Consider the following 10132-nt stretch of genomic DNA (forward strand, 5'->3'; position numbering starts at 1 on the left):
AGCAATGACTATTTTATTTGTCTTTCACAGAGAGGAGTAACAAACAGGGGGGAGTTGGAAGGAAATGGGAAAACTTCAAAAAGTTGCTCATCCCTCAACTGATGGGAAAAAGGGGCATTAAGATACAACAGACATGGCCCGATTAGCCTGAATTACAAAGACATATACAACAAAGATACATAAGAGATCCCTCTACCTGAAAAGGTAATATTCTCTTTCACTCTTTTCTTCCTAAGTCCTACCCTCAAAACTGTGCCTATCTGCAGTCAGAAATCTACTCCCACTATTGAAGGAACCTAAACAATCATTGGTACAAGGACTGTAGATGAGAAAGATAATTAAAGAAATTCAAACATTATGTCCCACCAGTACAAAAGCAATCAAAACCACATTATAAGAGAAGTGTAGAAACCATCAGCAGCACATAATATCCTTACCCCAATAGGCTTGAGGATCCTTACCCATTTATCCTTCTATTAAAAGGTCTCTTATATAGCCTGTAACTGGGAAAAGGAAATCCGGATTATGGACCCAGAAACTGAGGTAGCATGCTTGCACACAAGGGCTTCAGTAGCCTGCTCCTCAGTTTCAAACAGAACCAGGGCCTGCTTCTTCCCATTCATTTCAAAAAGCTTAGTGTTGACAATGGTGCCGTGTTCTTCCAAGTGGCTTACAATCTCCTCCTCAGTGAGATCCTGGGGGAGAGTAGATAGGTGGATCATTTTTGTGGGGGAGCAGCAGTAGCGGTAATTCTTTTGAGCATTACGGTTGAAGCGGTTGAGATTTGAGTTTATGTACTCATGTGTATCAGCACCTTGGGTTATATTTGGATGCTTTGAAAAGTTGACCTCCATCGGCTTCTCAAATAGCATTGCTCCCTACATATCCAATTTAAAAGGTATTAGTACCAACTAAAAGAAAGGATTATTAATCAGCGTTAACTCACTGCAGAAAACGAACTTAGCAGTAACTCTTACACAGTGCTTTCAACAGATTCCTTCAAGTAAATAATGATTGTGACATATCATGTAGGACAATAAGGCCCATAATTTGTAACACAGAGGGAAAGTGAGAAGCAATCTTTTAGATGGGACAACCAAAAACTATGAAGTGCTGTTATTCAAACACTACCACCACCCACCCTCTCTCACCCCCCCCCCCCCCCCCCCCCCCCCCCAAACCCCACTCACACCCTATTGGAGTATACATATGATATGTTATACTTCATGAGCTTTTTTTTTTTTTTTTTTCGCTCATCTTATTCAACTTAATAAAAGATGTTCAACCTGGGGTAAGGTCAGCCTTTTAAGAATAATCCTGGGATAAATTAAGCTTCTTGGCGTCTCTAACAGCAAGCAAAGTAGGCTTGGATTCAACCCAAAAAAACATCACCTAATTCCTCTTCCAGGCATTGATAAAATCTCGAACAAAGGAAGAAAAGTCCAGGGAACCTCTCTCACTAAACTCATGAAGCTTCAACGACCTTATCACTACGTTGGCCAACCCAACACCCATCACTCAACACTCGACCAATCACCTAAACCCACCAACCTCAAACTCCTCCTAAATCCATACGTTCCATAATATCGGTCAATCATTGAAATCCACAATGCATTGAATTGCAACCACGCCCAAAGATAAGAAGTGAGAAGAGAAGATATGGGAGGGTGTTTTGGCCATCTCAAATTCCTAGAACTATGCGTGTAATTGTTGGGAAATTGCCTTTAATTCTAAATGTGACTTGGGAAGTTAATTGAGTTTCTCAGTTGATGTGTGTGTGTGTGTGTGTGTGTAATTGTTGGGAAATTGCTTTTAATTCTAAATGTGACTTGGGAAGCTAATTGAGTTTCTCAGTTTATGTGTGTGTGCGCGCGCGCGTGTGTGTGTGTGCGCACGCGCGCGTGTGCGCGTGTGCACGTGTGCACGTGTGTGTGTGTGTTGTGTGTGTGCGCGCGCGCGCGTGTGCGCACGTGTGCGCGTGTGCACGTGTGTGTGTGTGTTGTGTGTGCACGCGTGCGTGCACGCGTGCGCGCACGTGTGTGTGTGTGCGTGTGCACGCAAAAGAATAGGAAATTGAAGTCTTATAAATAGACAATGTCATAAAGAATTTTATGGTTTCAGCCCAAGGGTCTTTTCTATGAGAAGAGGGAATATTGTATGAAACCAAGGGAGAAAATGGATTTTTGCTTCGAAGATAGCTCATGTGTGTGTGTGTGTGTGTGTACAAAAGAATAGGAAATTGAAGTCTTATAAATAGACAATGTCATAAAGAATTTTATGGCTTTAGCCCAAGGGTCCTTTCTATGAGAAGAGGGAATATTGTATGAAACCAAGGGAGAAAATGGATTTTTGCTTGGAAGATAGCTCAAGGAGGTAGACAAAAAAGTATGGGTTTTGTTGACAATGTTTTTTGTAAAGCACACAAATCAAGGAGAATTTTTAAGGCTTTATTTGATGTTGAAAAGTGAAGAAAGATGAAGACAAAATGCATCCAATGAAAGTTGCGTGAAAAGAAAAAGGAGAGCAACAAAGAGCGAACCGTTGGAAGAAAAAAAGAAAAAGAAGAGGAAACCGTAGTGACGTAGTGCCCGTGTGAGAGCAAAGAAAAATAAGGAGATTTTTCTTCAGCCGTAAGATGCAAAGAGTGTGTGACACAACATCGAAAATAAGAAGATTTTTCTTTAGCCGTGAGACATACACAAGATTTTATTTTATTTTTTTGAGAAAGATACACAAGATGATTGATTATTATATTTGGGTAGCTCTCAAGTTAGGTGTAAATTTAAGAATTATTATAATTGATTTGATAATAGTGAAATTATTTAGAGTTTGTCTAGTGATTTTTTCCTTCAAGGAGAAATAGTTTTCTATGTAATTATTTCTTGTGTATGCTTGCTATTTTGGATTAGTAATTTGGTGATAATATTTTTAGGACCCAAAAGTTGTTCTGTGGCCAATATCATATGTGTAGTACATATTTGTCCATTTTCATACTATCATTTAACACTAATAATTTAGATATTTAGTAATATTGACAATTTGAAACAATTCTCTCAAATTAAAGTGCTAATCCAACGAATTGATAGTTTGGGGGAGGATACACATAACAAATAGAATAAAATTTTATGGTGAAAACATATAATAATTTTTTGAGATAATTATGCTCCCCTCCTTTGAGGTTTGGTGGAATGACACTCCACTCTGAATGAAAAAATCACTCTCAATCCTTGAGATTTGAAGAAAATAACACTCCTCCCCTTCTGTTTATATTTGTAATGGAATATTCTAAATTTCTATAAAATTATTTTTCCCAAAGTTTAATCATGATTAGAAAAACAACTTCTAAATAAACAAATTTAGAATCAAAATGCAAAGTTTATCAAGCACCAAACACTTGCAACAACCAATCTCTTCATAGTCTATTGAAAATAGGAAAAAAAAAAAAATCAAAAGTCGTAGGGGATATTTTAAAATACTCTTTAATTAAAATTTTAAAACAATAGATTTTAATTTTGAAAGGGAGGATAATTTTGAGAACCTACCTTTAAGCAAAGGGCAAATTAGTGCACAACATTTTTAACAACAATTTAATGAATTTTTTGTCTTAAGGGAGAAAGTGATTTTTCTCTTTAGGTTTGAGGTGGAGTGTTATTCTCCCAAATCTTAAGGGAGAGAAGTATAATTACCCTTTATTTATTATTATTATTATTATTATTATTATTATTATTATATTTTTGTATTTGGTTGGGCCAATTACAATTTGGAGATAAAAGGAGAGGATATTTCCCAATAAAATTTTTTAACTTGCATTATCAACTTCAGAATAAAATGATAAAAAAAAATTGGCACCCTATCAAAGGCTTTTTTTTTTTTTTACAAGATAGAAATTCTACTATAGCCTAATTTAAGTACATCTAAACACCAAAAGACATGAAGCTTAGAATTAATAATTCTATAATTTATGGAATTTATAAAATTAATATTATTGCTAGTGTAGAAAAAATCGGTGATTACCATTGAGGCATTTGTAAATTAGTTCACTGAAAAAAAATTAAAACAAACTTTGAATATAAAGGTTATTTGTGTGTGTGTGTGTGTGTTTTTTGTGGGTTATTTAATTTAATTTTTTATTTCCAAAAAAAAAAAATATCATAATGGAGAAGGGACAATATTGACAAAGTTCTTTTTTGGTAAGTTAACTAAGAAACCATTACATTATGGACAAAGTTTAACAACAAAATTGGTTGTAGCCTTCGGCTATAACCTTATTCAATAAAATAAATGTTACTACATATTTTGAAAATCTAACCGTTGAATTGTATAATCTTTATGCTCTTAATATACAGGTCAAATTTTGTGTCAATTGGATATTATTTACTATATGATCTATAAACTTATATTTTATGGATAATTGTAAACTACAAAAACTAGCAATTTGAACGTTTTATTGATGACATGGCTATTGATATTTAATTTTCAAAATTTTTTGAAAGCATGAAGAACATAAGAAAGAGATGTGATCCAATGGTGGATTTGTCAAAATTCACCTTCAATAAAAAGATATTGAGTAAGGTTGTAGCTTAAAGCTACAATCAATTTTGTAGCTAAATGTTGTTCTTATATTATTAGTATTAGGCAGAAATACTATTTCGATCCCTACATTTTGACCCTATTCCTATTTTGGTCTCTACTTTTTTATTTTACTGCTTTTAGTCTTAAAATGAAAAACGCGTTCCATTTTGGTCTCTACCATTACCTCACTAACAAAAAATTTTTACGTGGCAAACGGAGTATATATCTGGCGCACTAAATGTTGACGTGGCCAAAAAAATAATATTAAAATTTTTATTTCGCATTTAAAAATTACATGACAGCATAAAATAATAATTAAAAAAAACATATTTTCATGTTTTTACTAAATTTTTTAAAAATAAAGTAAGACAATTAAATAAATTTTTTTATTCCTTCATTAAAATTTTTGGAAGAACTTGTTCATGTGTTTTTCCCTAGAACTCTCGTGGAACTCACATGGAACCATGGAACCATGGAATCAAGGAACCATAATAAATTAACATTGATATTTGATACCTGCAAACCCCTTTAGAAACCAATCCCCAAACCTCACCTCCCAAAAAACCACCCAAATCCCCCGTTTCGGACTCCTAAGATGACTCCTCCGACCTAGTTCAAGAAGATGAATTGCCTCAAAACCCTAACTTGACCAAACCTAGCCCAATCGAGCCCGATCTGCCTGCAAGAAATGACGCCATTGGAAGAAATTCTTCATGGCACTTAACGAAAACCCTTCGCTCAACAAGAACCACTGGTCAGAAATGGCGAAAGACATTGACGTCGATGCTCTGATCACTACCTTAGTTGGATTTTTGATTGATTGCTAATTGCTTGGTTTGAGGTGTTTTGGTGTTCTTGCTAGAGATCAGTTTATGTTTATGTTTGTGTTTGGTTAACAAGAATAGGTAAGAAAATTTTAGAAAACCTGAGATCAATTTGTGTTTGTGTTTTTTGTGTTTTGTTGAGAACAAGGTTAAGAATCCTAGAAAATCTAGGATGGCTTTGTTGATTGCTGATTGTTGGGTTTGAGATATTTTGGTGTTCTTGCTGGAGATTAGTTTGTGCTTGTGTTTGTGTTTGGTTAGCAAGAAATGGTAAGAAAATCCTAGAAAATGTGAGATCTATTTGTGTTTGTGTTTTTTGTGTTTGGTTGACAAGAAAGGGTAAGAAAATCCTAGCATTAAATTGGGCTTGTCTTCTTGTTGAGGATGATACCAGATCAAAATTCAAGTATTTTTTTGATTTTATTTTGTTAAAATTGATAAATTAAATATTTTAAACTAGATGTTGATGTTATAAACATTTTTAATATTATTTTATTAGCCACGTTAGTATTTAGTGTGTCAAATGTATGCTCCATTTTCCAAGTAAGATTTTTCCGTTAGTGAAGTAACGGTAGGGGCCAAAATGGAATGCATTTTTCATTTTGGGACTAAAAGCGGTAAAATAAAAAAGTAGGGACCAAAATGGGAATGGGGTCAAAATGTAGGGACCAAAATAATATTTCCGTCTTAGTATTATTATATAGCTAAAGAAATGAAATGTGAAAAATTGGTTAGAAGTAGAAACACAAAGGCGTCGTGTTTCAATCATCAAACGCTACAATAAAAATAAACAATACCAATAAGGGAACTACAAAAGTTTTTTTTTTTTTTGGTTTACAAAGATGCATTAAAAAACACTACACCGCAGAAAGGCAAGAGTTAGTTACAGGGGGATTTCTATTAGAGTTGTCAAAAGCAAGTACATCTAAAATTGGGGGCGGGGGGGGGCTGCAGTCTTCCTAGTTTAGCTAGAGAGTCAGTAGCCTTGTTAGCCTCCCTGTAGTAGTAGAAGTGCATGGGCTTGAGGGATAGCTTAGAGAATGGCCCTGCATTCAGCAACAAGTGGTTGCATTAGTCTATTAACGATACAATTAAAAGCTATAAGGTTAACAACTTCAATGGAGTCAACAATAATTATAAGCTTTTGGATATTCAGGTTTTTGGCCATGTGAAGACCATCCCTCAATGCCCAAAGTTCAACCATAAGGACTGAGGAGGTGCTTATCCTTTTAGAGAATCCTTGAACCCAAATACCATCAGAATCTCGGATTAATCCACCAGCACCCGCATCATTACCGAGAATGGAGGCATCATTGTTTAGCTTCAACCAATGAAGGGCCGGTTTAACCCATCTGGTGTTGGTCTTAGATTTTGGGGCAGAATAAGTGTTTGGGGTTGTGAGGAAAGGGAGCTCTCAAGCTTTTGCAATACATTCCTTGGAGAGCAAGGGGTTTGCTTGCTTAGCTTGATGAGTCACGCAATTCCTATATATCCATAAAAACCAAATACCAAATAGGAATAAAAGGGACCAAGGGATGTGGTGGTGCCAAGAATCAAGGCTGAATGTGCAGTTTGCATGGATCCAGTCCTGGAAAGGGAGCCCAAAGGAGGATTAGAGGCTTGAGGGAGGCCCAAGCTGGTTCCAAAAGCTCACTGAGAAGGAGCACTCTTTAAGGAGATGGTCTCTTGACTCGGGATGAGACCTATAGATAGGGCAGCTTTGATCAAGACTTAAACCCTTTGAACCCAATACTTCTCGGACGGGGATACTGTTGTAAGAACATAACCAAAGAAAGCACAACATTTTTGGGGGAGCCTTTACTTTCCAAATCCAGGAAAGGGGAGAAGTAGGGAGGTTCAAAACATTTAAACCTTTACTTGCTATGTAAATTTTGTGGTTTTGATTCATAGAACCTTGGTCTTTTGGGAGAGTAACTATGTTATAATTGACCATGTGTATCTTTCATTTTTTAAGGGTGGAGCCCCATTAAAAAATTTCTGTTAGCTTGATCAATTTCCTGACATACCCTGCCAGGAGCAAGGCACCTTACATGACATAATTAAGGATAGGGCCTGATGAGGATTGAATACGAGTTCTCCTACCTGTAATAGATAGAAGGCTTGTTCGTCAGCCAACAAGCTTGTCTTGGACTTTATGGATAATGAATTCAAAATCTTTGGATCCACGGTCTGCAAACTTCAAGGGAAAACCAAGATGTTTATCAAATTTCTTTGTTTCTAGTATGTCAAGGGTGCTGCAAATAGAATCCCTGTCTTTTGTAAGGGTGTCTTTTGAGAAGATGATTATTGATTTCTCTTTACTAACTCTCTGGCTTGAAAGAGTACAAAAGGATGATAACACATCCTCGATGGCATTGAAGTTTTCAAGAGTTGCTTGACTGAAAAGGATAAGGTCATTTGCAAAAAAAATAAATGAGAAAAGGCAGGATCAGATTTGGATGCTTTGATGGGTTTCTAAGTTCGATCAACTATTTTCTCATGAATAAGAAGCCCAAGCTATTCCATGCATAATATAAAGATGTATGGCGACAATGGGTCTTCTTGGCAGATACCCTGAGATGGATTGAAAGCAGGGAGTTTGCCACCATTGAAGAGAACAGACATAGATGTTTATGAGATTCAGTCCATGATTAAATCAACAAGATCCAAAGGGAAGTTAAAACTGTTGGGGGTTTCCCTTATAAAGCTCCATTCAAGGTGATCAAAGGCTTTTTCAAGATCAATTTTTAGCACCACGGTGCCTTTCTTCCCTTTCATTTTTTTTTTCCGTGGAGTGTTTCCTAGGCTATAATCATATTGTCTAGGCCTTTCCTTCTAGGGATGAAAGTAGCTTGAAGGGGGGAAACAAGGTGATGCATATGGGGTCTGATTCTATTTACAATTATCTTAGAGAGAGTTTTGTAGACAGTGGAGCATAAACTAATCGGCCTAAAGTGACCAAGGGTTTCAAGGCCATATCTTTTAGGGATAAGGACTACTAGAGTTTGATTGAGGTATGATGGGGCCTTTTTGGAGGAGAAGATGGACACATCGTGTACCAGAAATGATGAAAAAAGCCATCATGAAGACCATCCATGCCCGAGGCCTTGAAGGGCTTTAAGGAAAACATGGCCTTGTGAATTTCCTAGTTGCTGAAGTTGCAAGAAAGTTTCCTAGAGTCATCATCAGAGAGGGAGACAGCCCAGTCAACCTCAAAATCTGAAGGGGAGATGGAGGTAAGATACTGTGATTGATAGAGATCCATGAAGCTGTTCAAAATTATATCCATCACTTGGTCCTTCAAATCCACCCAATCACCTATGTTGTTCTTGATCCGCTTGATATTATTATACTTCCTTCTAGTGATGGTTTTAATGTGGAAGAAGGCCATATTTCTATCACCAAAAATCTACCACTCTACCCTAGATTTAAGAGCCCAAAATTCCTTTTCCTGGTTAAGGATAGTAGCATACTCAAGAGAGAGCTTTTGCTCTAGAGAAATAAGAAATGCAAAAAGTCAAGAAGCCAAGGCCTTTTGAAGGCCCCCAATTATGGCAAGAAGTTTTCTTTTTTGGGCAAAAACGCTTCCAAAAACGTCCTTGTTCCAAGAGGTAGCAAGGGATTTAAAGGAAGATATGGCTAATTGGAGGCTTGGGGACAGATTCCAAGCATTATCAACTACTTGCTGGAACCCTGGGTGGCCAATCCACATTTTCTTAAAACGAAAAGGCCTTTCCAACTTACTTTGGATATTATCTACTAGACATAAGAGAAGAGAGCAGTGGACCGAACTTGTTCTTGGCAGGTGAGTAACATTAGCATCAGAAAAGGCTAAATTCCAAGAGGGGTTAGCCCAACACCTATCAATTCTTTGTTGGATTAAGGCAGTGATCTCCCTACGGTTAGTCCAAGTGAAGATGGGCCCAAAGAATCCAAGATCAATCATATTGCAAAAATTCTTGCAGTTGCTATAGGCCATACTGCAATGCAAGTTAATCGGATTACCACCCAACTTTTCTAATCCATTGAGCACATCATTAAAATCCCCAACAATAGCCCAGGGGAGATTATGGAGGACGAAAACAGAATAAATATTGTCCCAAAAAACTTGCCGTTCCTTAAACTTAGGACTATCATAAATAGATGATAGTAGCCAAGAAGTTGGAGTGTTAATTACCTTAACCACAATGTGAATTTCCTGTTCTGTGGTAGTGAGGACATCCATGTTGACCATGTTCTTTTGCTAGAGAAGCCAGATTCCTCCCGCGTAGCCAATAGGGTCAGTTGTATGAATCCCATCAAAGGGTAGAGAGCGTAGGATTTCACTAGCTCTAGAGTTGCTTATGCGAGTTGCAGTTATCACCTCAATGCTTGGAGAGTGGAAATTGGTTAAGTCATGAATGGTACTACAAAATGAAGGCTTCATAGCCCCTTTGCAATTCCAAACAAGTATATTCATTTTTGGTGATAGAGAGGGAGAGAAGGACTCACATTCCTGAGCAAAAGTCCTCCTAGACAACATCCAGTTCCATCCCACCTTCCTCAGGTCCTCTTTGGACATTTATGGGTTCCATGCTAGAGTAATGGCACGCTCCAATAGTTGCAGTTGAGTTTGCTTCGTGATTATCCCTAGGGTGAAGCTCTCTGACGAGGTTAGGGTTTGAATCAGCTTGAGTTGAGGAAGGAATCCTTAGATTAGGACCCCTATTGTCTCCCCTGTCAAGAATATTTTTCTC

Source organism: Quercus suber, unplaced genomic scaffold, assembly GCF_002906115.3.
Source record: "Quercus suber isolate HL8 unplaced genomic scaffold, Cork oak 2.0 scaffold_162, whole genome shotgun sequence".
Taxonomy (NCBI): Eukaryota; Viridiplantae; Streptophyta; class Magnoliopsida; order Fagales; family Fagaceae; genus Quercus; species Quercus suber.